This window comes from Haemaphysalis longicornis, unplaced genomic scaffold (assembly GCF_048455015.1).
Source record: "Haemaphysalis longicornis isolate Haplotype H1 unplaced genomic scaffold, Haemaphysalis longicornis Haplotype H1 scaffold_5, whole genome shotgun sequence".
NCBI classification, from domain to species: domain Eukaryota; kingdom Metazoa; phylum Arthropoda; class Arachnida; order Ixodida; family Ixodidae; genus Haemaphysalis; species Haemaphysalis longicornis.
In genome coordinates this window covers 122,736,226-122,761,113 of record NW_027526385.1, presented here as the reverse complement: position 1 = coordinate 122,761,113, position 24,888 = coordinate 122,736,226, and the positions used below count along the sequence as shown (strand labels likewise).

At 44.5% G+C, this 24,888-nt stretch overlaps 1 long non-coding RNA gene across 2 annotated transcripts in view; it reads right to left on the bottom strand.

Annotated features, from left to right (window-relative positions):
• Positions 1 to 593: 593 nt before the first annotated feature.
• Positions 594 to 24,888, bottom strand: part of LOC144139386 (uncharacterized) — a 59,641-nt gene continuing 35,346 nt past the window's right edge. Inside the window, exon 4 of one of the 2 annotated variants that reach the window (XR_013316174.1) lies at positions 594 to 772. This is a non-coding gene — a long non-coding RNA (uncharacterized LOC144139386). Of the gene's footprint in view, positions 773 to 17,618; positions 17,933 to 24,888 lie in introns of those variants that run through there. The other variant, XR_013316173.1, reaches the window with a different exon arrangement.

Genomic DNA, 24,888 nt, shown 5'->3' with positions numbered 1-24,888 from the left:
GCGGTAGTACTTGCAGTGCTTGCAGCGCTCTTGCGGCATGGCGACAATGCAAGCATACGAGTGGGGCAGGGTGGTAAATCGCCGTTGGACATGCACCTTTGCACCCGACATCTCAACAACGCAAGTCCGTCGTTTTTCGACGAACGCTGCCTGGTGACGGCGCCGGTATCTTCGGCCCTGCGCTCTGCCGTTCGCATTTGAATTGTCATTGACTGCAGATATTGCCACTATTCCGTCTGCTTTCAAGACATTCATGGCATTGCTTGTTTACTGGGGCACGATAGAGCTCCGCACAAACCTATCACGCTCCTCTACTGCCGTATTGATTTTAGCAAATAAAGCAGGAGGACGCGCTCCACAGGGCATTTCCTCTTCACAGGCTATCTATATACTAAAAGTACGAGAATTTTTCTACGTTCGGCAGCTACACACTGGTAACAAAACTTTGTCTTAAAACAGGTCTTGGAATCTGCTCAGCATACAGTCTATTCATTCAACTCATGTGGGGCTAAGGGGAGAATATATAAGTAATTAATATACCATTAGGCACAATAAAACATGTTGGGGTTTTCAGTCAAAGCGACGGGATTTTGTTTGCTTGGAACTTATGTTATATTTAAGGGTTTTTAACCGCCCACCAAAACCAAAGTACAAATGTAGAATCGTTTAATTATTACTTTTATTTTCATAGGCCAAATATTTTTTTCGTACAATTCTGTACTGGTAGACAACTGTAATCACAGCATCTTCCGACGTCATTCGTCTCTTGAATCTGAAGGGAAATATATAAAAAGAGTAATGTTTTGTTACCAATGTAATTCGCATACTTTTGTGCGTTATAATAATGCACTAATATAGTTTTAGGTCAATTGCTTAAAAACTAAGTACACATTTGAGGTTTATGAACTGAATAAAGTCTTAACTAGTATTTGTCGCATGAAAGGTCTTTGTTCTCTTCTGTTAAACCGGTACTGTGATCCTAATATTACTGGGAAGGCATGCTAAAATAGAACGAAAATGTATCAATTGATTAGACAATGGTTTACAGCATCATCGTCATCATCATCCTGCTCAGGTCCACTGCGGTACAAACGCCTCCCTAATTATCACCCAACCGCTCCTGTCCAGCGGTACTCGGGTCTAAAGTTTACCCCCCAATTTCTGCAGTTCGTCCCTCAATCGTGTTATTCGCAGTCCTCTTCTTCTATACCCATGTCTTGGCGTTCCTTCCATTACCCTAATTGTCCACCGGTTGTAGTTTGTCTCACTTCATGGTCAGCCCAAGTCAATTTTTTTCTCGATTTAAACAACGACATCGTGAACTATAATTTAGTGTTAAACCCAGAATGCTCGTTTCTTGTCCCCGAGCGTTATTCCTGTACCCGCTCGTCCGCGCTCTGGTCCCCGAGCGTTATTGTCCCTGCTCGGGCCTGTAGGGTACTTAATTTTTGATTTTGATGAGGGGAGTCACTTTGGACAAAAAAAGGCTTTAACGTTCTAATCTTGCGGTAGTCATGGTGAGTCATTCATTTAGGTAAAATTCAAGGTGAGGCCTTGAAAATGGGGTATCAAATACAAGGTTTAAATAAGGAGAATCTAGTGGGGCACATAAATAAAGCGTCCCGCTTACAGTCATTAGGGTCATGGTTAGTCAGATTTGATTAAAACTCCAAATGATCCTGCTAGAATGTTTGGGGTACCAAATTATGTGTCTCATTGAGGGGAATCATGTGGGACAAATATTAAAATGCTTTCTGGTTGTAGTTATGAGATGGTCGTGGTGAGTCATAGTTTGACGGAAAATTTAGAGTGACGCCGATAGCGCTTGTTGGGTATCAAGTTAAAGGTCTGGATGAGAGGATTCGCGTGGAATAAACAAACAAATGCGTCCTCCTTATCATCATGATATAGTCATGGCTAGTCAATGAATGGGTTAAAATTCAAAGTGATGCCGGAAGGCGTGTATGGTATTAAAATATTTTGTCTTTGATGGAAGGTGGATCGAATGCAACCATAGGTAATCATGTCACCGAATAATGACCAGTTAAGTAAAAAAATTTACACCATCTCCCCGCGAGGGGAATCATGGGGTAGATGCAACGCATCGGGGGTTGCCGTTGCGTTTCCGTTATGCTAGCGATGTCAGCGTGTGGACTGCTTGTATGTATCCTATTTGTGCAGCATGTGCAACCCCGATGCGTCGCATGTACCCCATGATTCCCGTCACGGGAAGATGGTGTAAATTTTTAACCGAGCGGAAGCTGCGCGCTAACGCACAGCTGGCACGGCGACGGGAGCGAGCGCACCCGAGCACAAGCTGCGCGCTGACGCACTGATGGCGCTGCGGTGAGAGCGGCGGAGCGCGCATCTGCTGCGGGCAGGAGAATGGGGGAGGAATGCGGACTGCGCCGCGGCAACGACGCGGGACAAGGCAAGTTAAAGAGATGCGTTGTATCTAAAAGTCTAATTCAGTGCCCGATAGATATACTTGTATTTGTTTATTCTTGGCACGCCATCTTGAAAGAGTGATTGTTTCGACACATTGTAGCACTCAACATCCGTCAACAAGCCTGCGTCCCCATGAAACAGCTTAGGAACTATTGGGCGGATATACCTCCTAGGTATACGTAGGAAGTGAGTGGGCTGGCACAATAACCGATTGCCTTCCATCGCGCGCGATAGTGCAAATTTCTAGGCATGGCTTGCAGCTTTCGGTGCGCGAACGTGTTGACATTTAATATGCGCTTCCATACATCATACTGACTTGTTTGCTACCCAAGGCCATGAAATACCCTTTTAACTGTGCAGGTCTAGAAGTACTACATGCTCATAAAGGTAAACTATTTGCCGCCTCATAACACTAGTTCCTGCTGCCAAACAGGTCCAACTTTTTTGTAGACCAAGATTTCATGTCAGTGTGCTTCCTGAGAAGAGCTTTAGCATTTTAGCGGCAGGTGGGAACCACGAACAGCAATTTCCTGACCCGACCGGGCATTTTGTGCCACCGCGAAGCTTTTATTTCGCTTCCGGGTCAACGTTTTCGCATACTCGAGCTTAGGTCTCCGGATGATTTTGGTCGGCTTCCCTTCGATGAGATGAACAGAACATATTTCTAGAGATCAAAGACGTGCGATAGGGATTGAACTAAATAGTGCTTAGGGAAGCAGCGTAAAATCGCACGTACTCTGTCCAGATTGCTTGGTTTGAAGCCTTTCCGATTCACCACGCCGACCAAATGGCGGCGGCACTCAAGGGGCGCAAGAAATTTTTTCAGCGAATAGATTCCGCCCAGGCAGACACTTCTTTTGTCGTGGTGCACTTCACAAGTTTGTTGAACGAGCCCTTTGCGCTAACACTGATTCTTGGTGCAGCAAACAATGGAGCAATTACACCCGGACGAGCAGCTCCTGAACATTGCCAACTAAAGGCAATGACAGCAACCTGTCCCGAAGTAAGATCATAAACATCAATTGGGGATGAAATATAGGGCGTCCTTCTTGCACGGTTAAACGTAGCCTGACCGGCAAGCCCCGTCAGGACAAAGCGCTTGTAGGGTGGTCTGCCGCCTTAGCGGGTTGGGGACAAACTTTATTGGCAAATCTGGCAGCTCTCGGACGCTTCGAACGTTCTCTAAAGCCCTGTTGAACTTGGTGCTGCAGACGTACTGAAAAAGCACACTTACCGATTTTCGATGCCACCGGGATATCTGATATCCACGCGCTACGCGGAGAAACAGCATGGGACCGCGATGCCCTCTGCTCGCCCCGCAGGCCCCAAGAAAGGCCCGCCAGGGGGTGCCTCGTTCGTTAGAAAATGGCCGACCCGGAAATATTTAGGTGTATACAAGTTATAGAAGAGGGGTACAGTGAGCAGTGCTTAGCTCCGGATGTTGACGCATACAGACATTAACAAAGTTTCCCTGATTTCAATTTCTATATTGCTCCTGTGGCTGTTCACAAGCGTTGTTTTGGTGCTGCGCGGGGTTTTTCCAGACAGTGCGAGCTGCAAGGTGTCGACCAAGTCACGTTTTAAAGATGGCCTGTATAAATCCGCAAGCACGACTGATCTTTATGAAGCACCAGATGATGGTTTTTGAATTGTAACGGCCTTGGGTACTTTGTGAAGTAGGAAGAACACCGGTCCCGGAACCAACGATGATGATGGTCAGTCTAGACGAAGACGAAGGGTTCCTCGAAGCGTTTGGGGATAATGTAGAAGTGAAATATATAAAATTTAACCCTTCGGAGGTTCGTGATTACATTATTGCCCTCCTTCAAGACTGAACGTGCCATTACTAAGTAGCATTTGTTCGCTTCAGCTACACGCAAATCCCGACATGGAAACCAATAATTGTACAGCCCCGATGAGCTTACGGCACAACTCCGAATTTTTACTGATGACGTGAGTGCACATAATGGTCTTACGATGTGGTCATTGCCCGGTTTATATTCTCTCCTTCAAACCCTTGCCTTTCGCACTACAATTCATTTTGTGCTACCATTCTAGCATCTGCGATGAATTTGCTCAGTTTACTCCTAACTAGTACAGATAAGCGGAATGTTCTTTTTATCTGACCCCCATGATTTTATTCATCGAAACCTTTTTTTGGATACCACGCACACTCTGCCGGAATTTCTTTGAATTTTAACCTAATTTATGGCTTACTATGACTATCGCGGAACCTCTTTTCATTATAAAGTCACCTCACCTCACCTGATATCTCGCGGCGGCATCACTTTGATTTTTAACCCAAACCTTGACTCACCATGACTGTCATGATTAAAACAAGGAGGAATTTTGTTTTGTATCACGCGATTTCCCTCATTGGGACCTTCAATTTGACACCGAACACGACCTAGCGCATATCACTTTGAAAGTAACCATATCTATGACTAACCATGACTGTGTCAAGATAATTAAAAGGAAGCATTTTTGGTCCCACGTGAATCCCCGCGCCGAGATCGTCAATTCGGTGTGGGACACACACTAGCAACATCCCAGTGAAATTTAAATCATTTTATGATTCACCGTGACTATGTCATTATTGCTACGAGGATGTATTTCTCATTTGTCCGACGTTATTTCCATAATGAAAACATTTATTTGAGACCCCATACGTCTACGGGTCATCAATTGGAAGTCCCACATTTATTATGACTCACGATAACTAAGTTATGAATATGACCACGAAGCACTTTTTCTCTGTTCTACGTAATTTATCTCCACGAGACCTTCAATGTGATATCCACATGCCCTAGCCGCACATCACTTTGAATTTTAACCCAATCTGTGGCTATTCATGACTCCCGTGTTACGCGGTTTGGCATTTTTGATATTTTTTCCTGTTTCTTTTTCTGTAGTTCTTTTTAAATTTTGTGTGATCAAATATCTACATTTACGCTTGTGTAATGATTAAAGGTTAACTTTGGTGATATCTGCATTTTTGTGGAAATGCTGGGAGTTACACAATCTGGGCCGGAGGACGAGGAGGGGCGTACGCTGCAATGAATGCTACGCATTAAAAAGCAAACGCATGCTCATGCACGCATCGCGCTTCAGAAATTCGCGTGGGCAGTTCAGTTTGACACAAGGCGTTTTTTAGGATGAAGAACAAGAATTTACGAAACCATAACCCTAAACAGCTTCAACGTAATGAACTGAGCAGTGAACGCACGCCCAATTGCCCAATCTTGTTTGTTTCGCCCCAGGGCCCCAGAACACAATTGAGTCTTGACCGCCTCTCTCAAGAATACGAACACGGAGCCTACATGAAGAATTTGGTATCCAATATCATACGTACAATTGCATGCTACCAGCGCTAGTTATCATGGCCAGCAGGTATAGCTGTATTACTTTGCGAGGAAAATTGTTTTCGGTCTCACAGGAGTTACGTTGTCATGTCGGAACGAATCCAAGAGTTTGAGCTCACGAATTTGCACCCGTCATATTTTTACAACGCGTAAATTTTAAAACTCTGAATGCTAATAAGATCTGAGTCCATCTGAGCCTGAGTAAGTTTCTAGCACGAGGGAGTTTTGAGTGCATTTGAGTTTTGAATTCATTTGGAGTTGTGTGTACATTTTTAGTTTGAGTAAAATTTTCGTTTTGAGTATACTTCGAGTTTGAGTACATTTTGAGTTTTAGTACATTTTGAGTTTGAGTACATTCTGAGTTTTAGTATTTTGAGTACGGAGTACATTTTGAGTTTGAGAACATTTTGAGTACTGAGTACATTTTGAGTTTTAGTACATTTTGAGTTTGAGTACATTGTGAGTTCTGAGTACATTTTGAGTTTGAGTCAGAGTAATTTCTGAGTTTTGCGCTCACAGCGAGTTTGAATGAGCGCAGATGTGCTTCTCAGCATTGAGTCTGAGTTTGAGTGAGTGGTGACTCAAAAACAAAATTGTGACTGAAGTTCAGTGAGCCTCGCCAATTTGGCAGCTGTAGGAATATCAAGTCTCCCCTCAAGCCACAAAGTTCTGGAAGGGCAACCAGGAAACAATTACAGTACACAGTTGAGTCTATATACATGCCCGTGACAGTTTAGGCTCTCCCGTTGTTGGGCACACTAACGACTGATTCATTGGCCAGTCTCGGCGGCTGTTGGAAGAACGGCAGCAAGAACACAGTGTCACACTGTAACCGTCAATATGTTGCATTGTCTACCAACCGGTTATAGGCACGGCTGTCACTGTATCTTTCCTGGGACTCCGGGCGTCCTCACCACGGGCTTGGGAGACTAAGGCTACCCCATTTTGCAGGAAACTCTCAGAAGCCTTGCCTTTCTGAATTCATGCTGCTCCGTCACCAGCCATGATCTCCACCTGTTGTTATGGCGCATACCCACTCACGGTGATTGTTTATGGTTTTCCATCTCACCTTCTTTATAGCTTTGCCAAACACTCACACACTACTGCTGTCTTCTACCTCACCACACCGTGAAACTTCTAAAGCCAAACCCCGAGCTTAACGCTTAGCTCAATTATAGCTAAAAAGATAAAAAATACCCCAAACCGCAGATAAAGAATCACCCCTCATCCCATAAAGAATCACCTCATCAGCACAATAAATACAAGCTCTAGGCGCTGGCGCGTCTGCTTTTTTATACAGTTCTCGTCAGCATTCAAATCAGCCACTCATCTTCCAGCATGTAGCGTGGTCTATCAATGGTAGGGTCTGTGTGAACAGCGATGCCATAAAGAGAGATATGCATCTGCAGGGTACCAATTTCAAATTAGTAGCTGATCCCACTTCGTGTACTGCAGCCTAGCAATAGCGGAGTCCTTTGGAACGACCGAGGGTGACGATCACCTCAACTTTTTTTTGCATACTGCCACAAACTCTGCCTTCTTTCTCTTTATTCGTGCGTTTGTTTATCTGGGCGTACCAGGCTGTATTATCCCCGAAAGAAGCGAAAAGCGTCTGTTTTCTATTTCCTTTATAAAATGTCGTGCACGTTTTGTGGTTTGATAGGGCGAGTGTGTTGCTCTGTCGTCAGTAGACTCAGGTTTTTTTGATCGCACGCCTTTACGGTGTAATTTGATGGCACCAGAGGGTACAAAACGGATCAATATAGGTTCACAGGGTAAATGCCGTTGCATGCAATTCGCCGAAATCTTGTCTGTGCATGTTACTTTGTTAACTGCTAGTTTGCCGCGTGTGTGTTCTTCGATTTCTTTGCGAACCAAAACTTCACACAAACCGTTGCTCCAACAAACCTCGTTTCTGGACAAACCAGCGTGGCGCCTCGCTACGCGACATCTTGAATACCATGTACAAATGTTGCAATCGTATAGACGTCGATTTAGTAATTCGAGGAACCCAGGTTCGGTTATGATCATGGTAGGGTTTTTTATGCGTTTGGTATTTTAATGCCATCAAAACCTCCGACGACACGAGCGGGTCAACACAAGCTTTGCTTCAGAAAACGGTCCTAGTGGTTGGAATCAAATATGCGTTCCCTGACATTATTGACGACTTCTACCCGACTGCGCCATTCGGGCACGGAATTCATCTGCACAGCGGTGGAAGTGATACCAGAGTCTTTGTAGGGACTCTGGTGATACTAACGCTGTTTGTCGCTATGAACGCCGCCGAGCTGGGACGATGATCCCCGTGAGATGAGCTGATAATATGAAGCGGTTCTGATTCATGTCCCTGTTGATCAATGCGCCGTTACGACTGACGCTGATTTAAACAGGTAAGCTGAAAGTTAGGCTAGTTGGTGTTGAACGATTGTCCTGTTTTTTTCTCTCTAGGTTCCTCTCTTTTTGGCTGCTAAAATGCGGCCGTTAATAGGACGCGCTGCATGACGATCCTACGTCAGAAACTGCTGCAACTAATGATGGAGCCGTACATGGTTAGGAAAGCATAAATAGATGCTACAGACAAGGTATGCCGCATTCTTAACTGCTGCAGAACAGTAGGCTATCAGCTTTGACCAGGTATCTTCGAATGTCAGCCATGACCTACTCAAATAAAACAATTTGGGTTGCGCAGTTTTGGCGAAGATAAATATTCAGGTAGGCATGAATGAGACCGATATACATCCAACGTACAATGAGGGGAGAATGTGCAGGGCGTTGTGTGCGTTTGCGGAAGCTTTGTTGACATAGATTCTGCCGCGTAGACAGTTTTCAAGGCACGCTGGAGGCAGTGGGTTTGTGGGGTCTGGAATCCCTACTACTTTATCGCTGCTCAAGTGTTCGCTGCAGGCAGTGGGTCATACTTGGTTCAAAAAATTCCCTTACTAGTTCCCTCTTCAATTCCCTCTAGTTCTCTCTTTTGTAAGTGCAATGCACTTTATAAGCGACCCCAAACCTTCCACCGCCGGCGGCGCCGTCCGTCCGCAGTCCTCCTATCCCCTAGCAACGGCGTGGAGCGGAGAGGAGCGTCGGTATAGTGCCTGGAATATACTGGCTAGTGTGCGGAGCGCGCGCATTCTCTACGGGAGAGGGTGGCTCCGCCGGCGATGACTGCGCGCAGAGGCCGCAAGGGGCGCTGCTCGGCGAGAGGGTGCATGAAAGCCGCCAAGCTCCTCTGTCGCGGCGGCGTATTCGGCAGCCCACGCTTTGGTCGGCGGCGTGTAAGCATTGCCGAAGTAAACAGGTAGTCCTTTTTCAGAAACTGTTCGCCCATCCTTACTGTAAATAAGCTACCAATCGCCTGGCTATTTTGTTATTTCATCCAGAAACCCAAATTTAAGCTCTCCTAAGGCAGTATATGGTATATGCCGACTGAGCGGGAAATTTAATTTGAATGGTTTATTAATAAAATATTCTGAACCTGCGGGGAGCTAAATCTGTTAGAAAAAGTGGCCCTTTCAGGAAATGAGATGGATACGAACATCACAAAAATATTTTAATAATGAAACATAGTTCACTGTTAAACAGGTAACAGATTTACATTTTTGCAGGCACTATATATATTTATAACAGAAAAAACACATTCCTATTGCATGCGGCTCTTTTCCTCTTAAATGACTAAATAAATAAACAAAATTTTCTATACCTTACGCGCGTTTCGACGAAATCCAACCTTGAAATCGGGCATGTGTACGTATTAGCATGCTTTGTGTTTTTATTCGTGTTTTAGGAATAGATAAAAAGTTCTGCACGTTTCTACAAGCGTTTCCGTTTCACTTGCTAGTTTGATGATGATATCCTCACCATTGACGCTTTTAAGAATCTCTGTCCCCACGCTGACCAGCGACAAATCGCCGAGGCAGCTGTCAGTCACCACTGATAAAAGCGGTTTTTGATCAATTTCAGCTGGCTGAATGACCTTCGCAAGTGAAATTTATTACCGACAAGCACAAAAAATGTAACAGCAACATAAACATCTGGGAATGAACCTTCAAAGTTTTCACGGATTTGAAGTTTCGCCATGTCTGTCACAGAAGAGCAGCCTTCGTTGCTCGCATATGAAATAAACTTCCCAAGCTTATCGGAAAATATGTGCCAGCCAGACTCAGACGGATACTTTTTGCAATGTCCATGTCCAGTGCCTGCAGGCTCCTCGAACTGGGGAAAAGCAGTTCCAATCTTTACAGCAAACTGCGAGGATACTTCGGTGTACGACATTTGTACGAAGTTGCTACAATGGTTTAAGTAATGTATTGCTTGCACACACACACACACACACACACACACACACACACACACACACACACACACACACACACGCACACACACACACACACACACACACACACACACACACACACACACACACACACACACACACACACACACACGCACACACACACACACGCACGCACGCACGCACACACACACACACACACACACACACACACACACACACACACACACGCACGCACGCACGCACGCAACTAGCAAGTGAAGGCGGACCTGGATTAAACGTTACATCAATGAGAACGCCGCCAGAAGACTTGAGATGTCCTCGAAAAGCTTCCAGCCGGATTGGTTTTATGTTAAGGGCCTGAACAAGGAAAGAGAAGGTCAAAGGCAGCGACAAAAACACCTAAAGTTGAAACGCTGCCAGTAGTGTGAAGTGTGTATAGTTCTCATTTGACTTCTTCCTTGAGTACCTAATTTGTTTGTTCGAGATACCCACACTTTTTTCATATTACCGTTCTTTGCCTTGCAGTTAGTAGTTGAGCGCGTCTCTTTCTGTGTAGAAGTATGTATAAGTGTGTATATGTATGCGTAGACAAATATATTTATTTTTGTTTATTTTCCGACGACAGAGAGTTCTCTCAATTGTGCTGTAATTCTTTGTTGTTCTTTTTTTTTATCACAACATTTCTCATACTGCCTTCCTAATTGCTTTATAATTTTTTTCCTATTCCCATATTTGTAAGAACTATTTGCTCTGTTCGATTGCATGCATAGACAAGAGTGCTGAAATTTACGTTGCTGAGTGTTTAGAGGGCTGAGGACCTCCGTCAGGCCATCTGTGCCTGACGGAGGTTTTTTTAAATGTTCTATTTTCAATTATTGTGTTCAGTGTTCTGTAAATAAAGTACTTCGTTTTATGTCTGCAGTAAATTTATTGCACATTTGCACAGATTTTTGTTTTCATATTTTTTGTCATTTTTATAGTTTCCAGATTGCCTAGATCTAATTCATACACTTGCCAGTGGCCCGACTCATTGAGACAGAGCACTTAAACAGTGGTGTGAAAAAAAGGCTTTGGCTGAAAAAGCTTTTTTTTAGGATGCAAAAAGACAAACAGGTTAAATAGTTGACCTGTTTTGGCATACACCAGCCTCTACATGCTGCATTGAACACAGTGCTTCAGTTCTTAACATCACACTGAGCTACTTGCTAAGTAGGTTAGTTGAATCACGAGGAAACTTCTGTAATTGGTTAACGTGTAATAAATCGTGGTTTATATTGTTGGTCAGGCCCTTTGTGAAAGATAATTTAAAGTAGCAGATATAACAATGTTTTTAATTTATTGCCTGGTGAAGCACAATAGCTGCTTTGAGATTTCGAACGCCAATATTATTGTCATTACGACAGGAGCTCTGAAATATAATTCATGTTCTGTGTAGTTATTTAATGCCGCAATAGGTGAATTGCAGGTTGTTAATTATGTCTTCGGCAACGACTGCAGCCTTTGGAGACATTTACAAATATCCATGTTCATTTTAAACAAATCGAAAGTGTCGCTTTAAATGTCGCTGCCATAATGTTTTCTATTTCACCTCAGATATTGCCGCACATGTTATCTTATCTCCTTTGATTGAGAGAGTGTCGCAAACTAACGTCACCAGCCCAGAATAAGCAGCGCAGCGCAGAATCTCAAACGTTGCTTTAGTGTCCGGTTATTTGCTTGACATACTTGCCATTACTATTTTGTTTTCCCTTCATCTCTGGCAGAATGCAGGCCATGTGGTAAGGGGTTTCAAACTTCCTGTAATATTTCTGCTCTCAGAAGCAAAGTAAATAAAAAATCGGTTGGGCGGTTACTGACAAGTAAAGTTTTTTGAGGGCGGGAGGAGACGGCAAAGTTTACGCCACACATTTATCTACATTGGGTTTAGCAAAATGCGTGCATTCTAAAAGTACTCGCGTAGTTCTTATATAGCATGGCGTTTTGTAACGACCGCTCCAAACACACGAAAAAAGTAAACGCCCGCTTCGCTCTACTCGGCTAACTTGAAGCTTCCCAGCGCTTGGGGAGCACGCGGAACGCTGCGCGGGCTGGCGTGGACGGCGCGCACATGCACCCTCTCGCACAGCAGCGCCTCAAGCGGGCGCCGCCGCCAGTCATCACGGTCGGGGCCACCTCCGCGCCCGCCCTCAGCCCACTAGCCAGTATATTCTAGGCACTGTAGCGTCGGTAGCAACGGCGCAGTGACGTCACTCACCACGTGACGACACGCCCCTCACCGCTCCTCGCGGCGCGACGGCGTGGGCCGCGCGCGTCCCTCTCCCTTCCCCGCGCCGTGACGTCACATACTCCACCTCCTCTCCCCGGCAGCTGCCGTGCGCCGCTGTGTGTCACTCTCCCTCCCCGCGCCGTGACGTCCGCACCCGCACCTCCTCTCCCCTCGCTCGGCTGCAGCTGCCGTGCGCTGCTGTCCCTCTCCCCTTGCGCTCGCCTCCTCTCTCAGCCACCTGGCTCGGCGCGGCGTACCGCGATAAACCGCCAGACCTCCGTGGGTCGGCTCGCGCGCGCTCTCTCGCTACAGTCTCCTGCTCGCTCTGCTCCAGTTTAGACCGTTCGCTGGCTGGGCGCCTCTCAAGGCGATGTCAGAATTACTACGCCGTGTACTCTCGGCGCAAGAAATGCATTCGCACTTCCTCACGATTCCCTTCGGGGAGGTGGGGGCAATTTTTTTGTCTATTTCATTCTTTAATTTTCTCTCTAATATTGCCCTCAAGTTTTTCCATGCCACAGCGTTACCTACCTGTCCATCTTCTAGGGAAATGGTGCGGTCACAGCAGCCTCTGTCCGGTGCAGGGTGGCTAGCTGCATCTGTAACACTACCCACCTCTCCGAGACCTTGGTCGTGGCTCAATCGGGGAATACACTTCTCCCGTACACATTTGTGGCGTCGTGCATTGGGGTCGCAGCAGTGAATTCTGAGTTCTGGGTGCACACATGGTGGGTGAGCCGGTGGCATATCGAAAATATTTATATCTCTGTTCTGATGGCCCATTTTTGGAGATCGCACACTTAAGTTTATGGGGCATGGCGTTGTTTGAGACGTAGTCTAATATCTTCTCTGATAATGAGGACAGGTGGCAACGGAGCAGTCTGGTTTATGGATTCCACAATGGTGTGTCATGGGAGGCCCGTAAAAGAACGCATCATGCTTTCGTGCAAAACAGTGAGCCCTTTCATATGGATTTCGCACAGGTTATCAATTCGCAGGGCCTAGCCGATTGGGCATATTGAAAATGCTCAGGCATTTTATCGCAGGCTCGCTCGGGGGGCCAGCAGTACGTGTTTGACGTTTGGGATTTGAATGCAAAATTTGCCAACAGTGCGCTCAAAATTTACTGTTCAGGTCATAGGTGTTGTTGCAGCTCCAAATTTGGGAGCCCCAGAGCTGGTATAGTTGAACGAAAAAAGTGTGGTATTCGCAGTATGAAGTCCTAAATGACCGACCGGATCCCTGTCTCGGTGGCCAATGATATTAAAAATTCTAGCATGGTTCAGGAGATTTGCAGGTTGAGATATGTATATCAGCACTCAAAGCTGAACACAGCCGCTTGAAGTTCGTCTGCATGTGTTCAGTGTTTGGACAGTACACAGCTTCCGTCCACACCTCAACGTCAGTGATTAAATTGTAAGATGACCATTCGAGGGATTGCCTTCTTTATTTCATAGCCAGAATAAGGGTCATACGAACCAGTATAAAACTGTGCGGAACGACCCTCTCGAGAAAGGGTGTTCGTGGAGTGTGTTGATCTGCGTGGTCCCCTGAGCTTAATTGGGAGTTCACAGCCTTTGTAGGGGCTGCCAACTCGCAACATAAAATGTCAATTGCTGTAATGAGTTCCTAGATAATACCTCTAGCTCCAACTTTGCATCGTCATAATAACCCCGCAACGGGTTAGGCCTGCATATAAAAAAAGTTGGTCATTTATGCATTTTTGAAATTACGTAAATAAATCGAAAGATGTCTATTAGAAGACAAATTTCATCATGTAAAAAAAAAGAAAATCGTCGGTATTACTGCTATAAGAATTCAATATTCTCCTATTCAAGTGAACAATGCGATTGTACCTTTCATTTTAATGCGAGAGATAGAGTAGAAGCAAAGAAAAACACTACGCACAAAGAGAACCCCGCGCAGTTGGAATAAGGGTTGCGTGTCTTGCAATATTGACGAAAGCTCAATAATGTGGACGATTCAGTTGCTGGCGTGGACATTGAGATACGGGCATTAAATGAAAATAATGTCATCATGATCACACACTGTTCATCAAACTAGTTGGCCTCAAACTTGCTTGCTTTGCTTCCGGTGTCATCGAAAAACGATTGCCTTTTTGGCCCGGGTTCATAACACTCGCTTTCATCTCACCCGCCCTTCCTTCCATCTATTTGTCTTTAAAGTTGGTTATGTTCGTGGTTTGCCGAGCGCCATAAGCATGCTCTAAATAAACTTCGTCAGTGGCGGCGAATTCGTGTCAATTGATTTTGCAGAGGAAAAGGCAGGGCTGGCTAGGCACCCTTAATTCTCTACGCTCACCCAATGAGTAAGGGAGAACCATCGCAGTAGGTTCCACGAGGTACGGGCGAGCTTATGTACGAGGTTTTCCCCGTCGGTGACTACAGGACGTCATCACTCTCCACGTGGCCCAAAAACAAACATGCGTGCCACCTAAACTCATACTAAGCGGTTTACTATGACTGCTTTTGTTTTTGTAACAATCTTTTTTGCAGTTGAAGGGAGTAACATTCATGGGGTTAGGCCTTGAATTTTATGTTTTGGCATTGCTCTCACTGCATAGGGGAGCAAAAAATTATATCCTATGCAAAAACGTGAGACCTATTGATCCGCAAGCGTTTCGCGATGTCAAGATTTCTCTGATGCTAGAAAAATAGTTAAGCGCGGTTGTCACTCACGTGGATGACCGAAACTTTGTGTACAATGTTCTAGATCTTACAGCGGGTTTCTAGAAATCTTTGTGCCTCAAAACTAAACACGTGGCTTTCGAGCTGCTGTCGCCCGACTATTAGAATATACTGGTATACGTTTTCTATTTTCGCTTAACGTCTACATTTTTTGTTCAATAAAAGATCCAAACAAGACCCTGTGTGCTTCGAAGAACAGCACTCGGTTTTAATTATTCTGAGGCAATATATGCGTATAGCGGCCCGAACCTCGAGTTTGCACCCCAATGGCCGCCCGCTTCTGTTGTACTATGGGCGCAAAATTAAAGTTCTGGACTGCTGATTTATGATCTCGCCCATATTCTTCGTTCGTTCAGGCTCGTGCACACAAATTGCTGTTGCTACAATGCATGCACACCTGCGAAATATTCATTACACGAAAGGTTTCGTAAGCAGGCTTATAGCTATCTCATGTCCCATCATGAAATTGTCATGGTCATTCATAGCTCGAGTTAAAAAGAAATTGATGTTGTTCAGGATTGTTTGGTTTGAAAGTACAGCTGTTGATCAGGGCAATCGTGTGGGACGAAACAGTAACACTAGTAATCTAAACTGGTTAAGAGCAGATCAATTTCGCAAACTTCCTGTGGACAATAACATCATCGCAAACTCGCAAATGATGTATTGATTGAAGGTCAACGGTACTCCCGTTTAAGCACAATAATTACCACAACGTTAAATGGTCGTAGTGAGTAAAAGATTAGGTTTCAATTCAAAGTAAAGCCGCTAGGATCTGTTGGTTTTGAGTAAGGTTGAGATGGGACAAGTACAAGATGCTTCCTGGTCATAATCATGGCATAGTCTTGGTGAGTCATGGAAAGTGTTTGAACTTGAAATGATTGCTCTAGGGTGTGTCGGGATCAAATAAAGCGTCTCGGTTTAGCGAATGACGTACCACAAAAATACATCCGTGTTATAATCAAGCCCTTCTAAAGGGGAGTGACCGATTTGGTTCAGATTAGCGGTTCTTTCTCTAGGGCGTGTGGGGTATCAATTAAAGGTATGAAGTAGGGGAATCACGTTGGGTAAATACCCAAAATGCAACCTTGTTGTAAGCATTTTTATAGTCCCATTGAGCCACTGAGTACAAAATGAAAGTTATGTGCCTGGGTGTGTGGGTATCAAGTAAAGGGTATTGATTGGAAAAGAAAGCGGTCGATTGCATTTAAATATAAAGCGATAATGGTAACATGTGTAGCGTAAAACGTCTCGATGAAAATGAATCACATGGCACAACTACTAATGCTCCCTGGTTATAATCACGACAGTCACGTTGAGCCTTATATTTAATAAATTCAAAATCATTCCGGTATGGTCTGCGGTTATAAATACCATGTCACGATGAGGAGTTTAATTCGGACAGAATAAAATACTTCCGGTTATAATCACAACACAGTTATTCTAAGTCGTAGATGGGGTAAACACTCAAAGTCGTGCTGCTAGACAGTGTGGCTATAACATAGATGTCCTGGTGAAGGAGTGTCACGGAAGAGAAATAAAAGATTACTTGTTGTAAATACGGCATAGACTCGGTGAGTCACGTATTCGATAAAAATCAAAAATGTGGCTTTAGCGTGTGGGCACTACATCTAAAATATTTTTACTACGAGAATCACGTGGAACATAAAAATGCTTCCTGGTTGTAATCACGACACAATCGTAGAGGGTCATGCGTTGGGATAATATAAAAGTAATGCTGCTGTGATTTGCGGGGTATGAATTATAAAGTGTCGACAAGGGGAATTACGTGGGGTAAATAAAACAATGCTTTCGGGTTTTAATCATGAGATAATCATGCCGGTCATAAGTTGAGGTAACATTTTAAGTGATGCCTGCGGGGTATGTAAGTATGAAGTAAAAAGGTCTTCACGAAGAGTTCCGTGTGCTACAAGCAAAAAAAAACGTTCCTGCGTGTAATCATGGCATTCTCAGGGTGGGTCATAAATTGCCGAAAACTTGAAGCTATGCCTTGATTAGGGCAATCACATAGGGCAAAAAGTGATACATGGTTTTACTCATGACATTGCCATGGTGAACAAAAACTTGTAAAAAGTTCAAAGTGAAGCAGCTAGGCTGAGTGGGCAACAAATAAAATGCCTCAGTGAGTAGAATGACGCAATAAAAATTAAATTCACCTCGGGTATAATTAGGGTATAGCTACGGTAACAAATTTGGTAAAAAATTTTAATGGTGCGGCCACATCCCTTGAAGTGTAATAAAGGTCTTGAAGAGAAAAATCACGTGGTAGAGATAAAAAAAATGCTTTCTGGTTATAGGCATAAGATAGACACGGTGATGGGTGTATTTGGATAGATATCAAAATGCCCCCGGTAGGATTTGTGGGCACCAACTAAAATGTCTCGTTAAGGAAAACTATGTTGGTAAGAAAAATGTTTCATGGTTTATTTATGACCGAATACTGGTTTTTCCGGTATCCAGCAGTAATAAGGCAGTGTTGAAGAAACAGTAAAAGAACGTTTATTCCTGATAGCATGCCGGTATGTTTAGCGTCAAGCAGCTGCATTATCACAGCAAAGCGGCGCAGAAACAGTGATAAGCAAAAGACAGATACAAAGGGCACATGCACAGCTGACACGTTACATCTCCCTCCGTATTATAGAGGGAACTTTGACATCAAGATACACGAGACTTGGCTGAAGTCCTCGTCGTAATGAAGGCGGCTGGGTTATCGCCTTTACCGAGTGGACCGCCTTGGTTGGGGTTTCAGCGTTGGAATTGATTTCGACTACGGCGAACTTCGTGTTGACGCAGGCTGTACCGTTGACTGCGACCGTCCACCTTCCGCTAGGTCACTCTGCAAAGATTCACGCGTGGGGAGAAGATGTGGCCAGTTCCATCGATGCACCGAATTGTCTTCATTAAGGACGCGATAAGTCCTTGGTGCCACCTTATCCAAAAACCGAGCCTTGCGTTCCCATGTATCCCCACGAACTCTTGCAATTGCATATTTGTTGCGTTCTGGCAGAGTTTACCCACTCAACCACTTCTTTTGGCCCGACTGGCACCTGCAGTCCTGGCGTCCAGAGTACGACCTGAATTCCGGCAGCGATTAAGCAATTTTCTGCGCTACATCAATTCTCCAAGAGATCGGCCCTCGTATAGTGGCGTCGAGTGATAGCTAAATAGACCCAGCTAAAGGTACTGCTTCCTTTCATCAGTATTCTTCACGATCCTTTTGGCTATTTGAACTCCTTTTTCTGCGAGCCCGTTTGACCACGGAAATCTTGGACTGAAGTCGCATGCGTAAAGTCATACCTTGAAGCAAACAAAGAGATTTCACGGAATGGGGACTTGGGCCGTTATCAGTGCAGACTTCTATTGGAATTACATTTCTAGTAAAGAGTAAGCTAAATTTATTTATGCCAGTTCCCGTCGTTGCCTTTGGCAGATTTTTTCTTCAGGAAAGTTCGAAAACGCATCAAACACGCACAGGTAGGAGCGCCCGGCGTACATAAAAATGTCAATGCCAATTCGGTACCAGGCATGCTCCGGATTAGGCCTGAGCACTATCGGTTCACTTTGTTGCCTGTGCGCGTATTTTAGCGCAGGTCTTTAACAGATTTTCGATGTCGCCATTCAGACCTGGCCAGAATAGCAGTCGACGGGCCCTTGCTTCGGACTTTTTTATGCCTAAGTGGCCATCATGAGCGTGACCCAGTATTTCAGCTCTTATAGCCTTGGGGACGATGACCTTTGCTCCTTTCAGGAAAATCCATACAAGTTCGATCAACTCTGAGTTGAATGGTTTCAAGCTGCTTTTTAATTATTCGCCGTTTCTCAGGCAGAGCAGCAAATTTCGTAAATCTGGGTCAGGTGCTGTTGCGTCAGCCAGACGAGCAAACATTTTCTTGCTTACCAGTTCTGAAGACACGTTCACTGCATCAACGTGGAAGTCATCTGTGACGTCATCCACATTGCCCGGTTTCATGAGCGACGAGCTAGATAACCTATCAACCAGGAACAGCTGTTTACCTGGGACAAAGCGAAGAACTTGATTGAATCTGAGCTAGCGCAGAAAAAACCGCCCAGATCGTGGCGGCATGTCACCAATGGCCACTGATAGCCATTTGCGGCAGTAAACGAAGTGAAAAAACTTCTTGCACCAAAAAGTCAGCGCCATTGTCTCTTTTTCGATTTGTGCGTACCGCTGCCCTGTCTTAGTTATTGTGAACGCTGAAGGAGAGCTGCACAGATGCTGTTTTTCGAAGTATCTGCGACGACCTTCGTTTCCCTAGTAGGATCAAAAATGGCTAGCTACGGTGCAGTGCTCAGTAAGGCGAACACAGATTTTCATTCGCGGCAATGGTTCTCCTACCATTCGCAGACAGTGTCTTTCTTTATGAGGCTTCGCAGGAACGTAGTGCATTGCGCCACATGCGGTACGTATTTACCAAAATAGTTGACCACCCTAGCAGTCTGTGGATGCCGGCTTTGTCAACTATTTGCCGCATTTCTCCTAAGGGGGGTTCGGTCTGCTCTTATCTTGGCTTTCCACATCGCCAAAGAAGTCAATTTTGGTGACCCAGAATTTGCACTTACCAGCATTAAGCGTTAGGCCGGCGCTCTTTGCCAACCAACTGCATGGCTGTGCCGAGGCCGGCGTCGTGTTCTTCCCTTGTGTTTCCTTACAGCGATATATCGTCAATATATATGTGCACTCCTGGGACCTGGTCGAACATTTCATTCATAATTTTTTGAAAAACCTCCGGTGCCGAAGAGATCACGAAAGGTAACCTTAGGGAATGGTAGCACCCAAACGGCTTTGCAATTGTGCACACCTTCAAAGTAGCCTCATCTAGGAGAATTTTAAAGCCCGACTACGCGTCGAGGCGAAAGAAAAACTTGGCACTGGTCAGCTCAGCTGAATTTTCTCTCGTTTTGGAATTTCATGCTGCTGTCGTTTTCAGCACCCATTAATGGACCTGGAATCAATGCAGACACACAGGTTACCATCATGTTTTTCTCGCTGCGACAAAGGGGCTCACCCAATCCGTCAGTTCGCTGAAATAGACCACGATTCCTCTACGCTTCATGCGGTCCAGCTACTCTCGCAATGGCTGGATTAGTGAATGGGAAACCCGTAGTACTGGTTGGACCACCGGTGTTGCATCCTTCTGTAGAACCATGTGGTACTGGCGTGCTAGACAGCCGATGCCCTAAAACCACTCGGGAAATTCTGTCATCACTTGAGAGGTGCTGCTTGCATTCACTACGTCGGCAGGACGAGAGACCAGTCCTAAGGCTTCGCTCGCCGTTAGCTCCAGGACGGCCTCGTTGCTCTTCTTACAATGAAAAACTGGAAGTAACCGGTGTTTTCATTCGCGACTTACGCTGTATGAGCGCGGAACACAGGAGCTTTTCCTTATCCTCGACTTTGGTTTTAGGTATTTGAACACCGACTGAGGCAACAAGTTTGTTTGTGAGCCTGAGTCCACCTTAAGAGACACTTGTTTGGAAGCCACTGTTGCAATGATGAGCCGATGAGCTTTGCGGCCAACGTTGACGTCGAGGATTTTACGGTCATTTTGCTCATCGCGTACACCCCTGACCTCAGGCCCTTTCTTGCGGAAGGCAGCAAAGTGGTTAGCACTCCGGCACAAAAAAGAAGTTTTGCCATGTGCTGAGCATCTTCCAAGATCGTGTGACGATTGCACCAGGAAAACCTGAATTGTCTGAGTGTGTTAACAGGTGCAAGTGCTTTCTCGGGTTCCGCCCCACAATCCCCGGCACAATCGGAACACTGTTCACTCAGTGCACATTTGGCTTGCCGGTGCATCTTGATCGGAGCTATTTCTTACGCTGTAGTATCAGCCCAGGCAATATTTTTCTCAGCACATATTTGGTCTGCCCTACAAAAGTCTTCTGCGTTTTGTAGCATGAGGTCTTTACTTTGAGCATTTTCTCGCGCAATTTCGGGCCAAGCATTCCAAAGACAATCTGGTCCCTGACCATAGAATCAGCCAGTTTCAAAATTGCAGCTTCGTGCAAGCCTTCTTGGGTCCTGGGCGAAATGCTCCAAGGGCTCGCCCTGCGCTTGCGTTCTTGAGCGGAAAACATAACTTTCGTATACCTCGTTCTGCTGGTGTCGACAGTACGCCTCAAACTTGTTCGTAACAGTTGCTTTCGTTCTCCAAGGAGGCAAAATTGTTGAATAGCTCCAGGGCAGCACAGTCAGCAGCAGTGCTGACTGTGCTGCCTCGGACCTTGGTTCCTTCGACGGCTTCGTTGTCTGCAGGACCAGCTCGAACCTCTGCTTTAAAAGTTTCGAATTCTTCACTGTACTTCCCGAGAGCACCAATGGCTGCAGTGGCTTCAGTATTTTAATCATGAATGTGCACGTGAACGCCCATCTCACTATTGTTACTGCCTTAGCGAACGTAATCCCACTCTAACACCATGTTCCGGCGTCCTGAGTTTATCGTCCTAGAGTGCACTTAAAGACTTGTGCTCCTTTTTTACAGAAGTGGAGTCATCATTGAGCTTAAGGTCACGAACTGTCTTCCCCGCATATAATACGAAGCCGGTAATTTTACAAGATTAAGTTTAAACAAGTTTGATGTGCCTTGGGAGTAACTTAAGTAAAGAGAAGCTGAACTTGGTGGTCAGAGATGGACAGAAATAGAAATTAACTCATGCTTGCACGTCATTTACATTCGTCAAATAATATATTATTGGTGGCGCTGCCTTTCTAGTCATTTCATTTTAACAGCAATCAATTTTGAGCACAGAAATCCAGCCCTGTGGCATTACATGTTTTTCTTTTTACATTCAAAAAAGTTCACAGCCCATTCTTGCCCGAAATATTTTATAAACGTGAACCTGTCAAGACATTTACGATGTTACCTCACGTTCCAAAATATTTGAAATCTATAGGAATGCTGTGGCCTTTCTTTTTATAATAAAAGCCTTTTTGATTTCAAAGAATACGGTCATTTATTATTTTTTGGACAAGCATCTTTTTTGTACCTCTAGAATCCGTTCACAATCGATAAATATTCATGCTTTCATTTTACATCTGACCTAGCCTAAAATATTGCACACCCAGTTCTTAACAAACAAAGCTACCCGTAATTCGTGTTATTTGAAACGTGACTTTCATTGCGCCCATTTTCCCGTGAATTTTTATCTTTACAAAAGCATCATGTTCTCGTAACTTGACTACGCCTCGTCTATATGGTATTATTCTGTGGAAATGCTTATTCATTTGCTAGAAATGGTACACAATAACTTAGTTGATTTCATTTACACAAACGTTTTTTCATGATCGAGCCTAACCCCAAGTAAAAATATTTTGGACCTTTCACCTGTAAGTTCACGTCGCAAAATCGCGTGTATGTGCTGTTTTATAAACTTGTTCCACAGCTCTTTAGGAGGTTGCCTAATAACAAGGCCTTATATGCGCGCTTCCGTATCGATCACATGCACAAAGTCTGCTTAAGCAGTTGTACAATTAAAAAGTTGGCCAATCAATCATCTGTATATAGCCAAATACGGGAACCGCCTTCCATGAGACTGTTGAAATGATAGATATCAAATTTTTTGGTTGGTCATTTGTATGTCTGAGATTTGCATGTCTGCACAAATGTTTTCTATTGTACAGTGCTTGAGTGAGTTTCCTTTTTTTGTGAATTAAGTTTTTTTTCACGCCCACTCCCCCTGATAATGTTTAACCCTGAAGAAGCAATAAATAAAATAATAAACATATGATTCTAACCGAATAAGCTGATCAGTGGTAGATCGTCCCAACCGCAACCAAAGCTGGCACCTCTAGAAAAGACCGTTTTACACTAAAAAGTACTTCCGTATTATGTTATTCAACTTCTCTAGGAGATGCGAAAACAGTTTGTCAATGCGACGAGACGATACCTTGTGGGTGAATATGCCTCACTAAAGAAAGACCACTTCAAGAAGGGGTTCATGAGGAAGGTAATACATTGAGTTGAAGTTCACAGTTTCGCCGCTATTGCACCACCATCACCATTCATCACCAGCCTATCTACGGCCACTCAAGGGCCTCTCCATTAATCTCCAATTACCTCCGCCCTGAGCCAACTGCGATCAATTTATCCCCGCAAACTTCTCTATCTCATTTGTCCATCTGCGTGCATGCCCACTATGGCATGCAGGGTGTCAAGTTGACGGCCTCTTTGAAAGAAACTGCACAATGCCAACAAAATTATGTGACGTGTTTGTAATCATAGAATAGTAATCGTTTTTTATAAATTAGGGCTAAATTGAAATAGAGGCAGCTATGGTGGGTGGAGTATCCAACTGAAGGTTTCAAGAAGAGGAATCGCGTGGCACAAAAATGCGTTATTGTTAAACTCTTAAAATGGGGGAAATATCCAAGTGCTTGCACAAGGGTGAGTGAAGTGACAAAAAGGTCTCGATAACGGAAATCACTGTAGGAAAAATTGTCGCTTTCCTGGTGTAGTCACGAGAGGGACAGCAATGGCTAGTTGTAGATTGGAACGAAATTTGAAATTACGCCATTAGGCGTCTGGGGTATCAACATAAAGGTATCGCAAACAAAATTGGTAGGGAATAAATAAAATATACGGCCTGGTTATCACCGTAATGTATTCATGGCTAGGCATTGATTGGTGGAAAATTCGATCAGGGGCAACTAAGTCGAGTGAAATATCGAAATCAAAGTCTTGATGATGGGAGGTATATTGGTTGCAACATTTGCACCACATGACACTGCTCAGTTGCTGCACAGATATAATTGTCGTCATGTATTGATGGCACGCCATCATCTGAGTTTGGTTCCGAATACAAAGTGCGGCTATCGACGTCACAGAAGCAGGGAAAACAATGATATGCTTCACAAAATGCCGGTAGTGGAAACGCACAGAACAACCGACAGCGGCATCTTTGTTCCACGCAACAAGACACCTTTGTATTCTTCTATGAGAGGATGCACAGATCGTGTAAATAATTGGCCAAATGATAATACACATAGTGTGATTGCTCAGCTAAGGTGACATCAGGAGTTATTTGTAGGGTACGGATGTATTTAGCAGGATCTCCTACAAAGCCATGTAAACAAGCTGCCTTTTAACAACAGTAGTACATCAGAACGTCCAATAAACACTTTATAATTACGCCACATATCCAGGCGTTGTTGTGCTTTATTACAAGAAACGTTTTGTAAGTGTCACAGATGCTGCAACACAAGCTAATGACCAAGCATATCAGCACATTGTCTTGTTTGACGCTTCTGATAGTGAACAGTTAATAGAGAAACCGATAGAAAGGGACACGTGGGCAAGATGTGACACGCTTAGAACAGGCATTTGTTTCTGGGCTATTCTAAAGTACATTTCGTTCTGAACAGTCTGCTTTGTCACGCATACAAAACGACTTGTTTTATGGCCTGACTATTTGAAGTAAAATGAGCCATTACCGAATGTTTGAGCTGGCTTCTGCTCAAAATATCTGAGAATAAAAATTGTAAGAATTTAAAAAATACAGTTTTCTTGTTTTGCTACTCCGCGAAATGACCCGGTCGTAGGCAGCGCATCAGACTTGCATGTGCCTGAATAATAGGCCTATTGCGAAGCTGGAACCTGCTCTTTCAAAAAGATCAAACAAAAATTTCTCCAGGCTCTATGAGGCCCGCCCGAAATGACTAGTTCAAGCAAGGCGTACCCTGACTGACACCATGTAGAAAAGAATACCCGTTTTCTTGACACCCTAAAGTGAATTTGGCATCCACCCTTGAATAAGGGTTTTTAGAAGAATTTT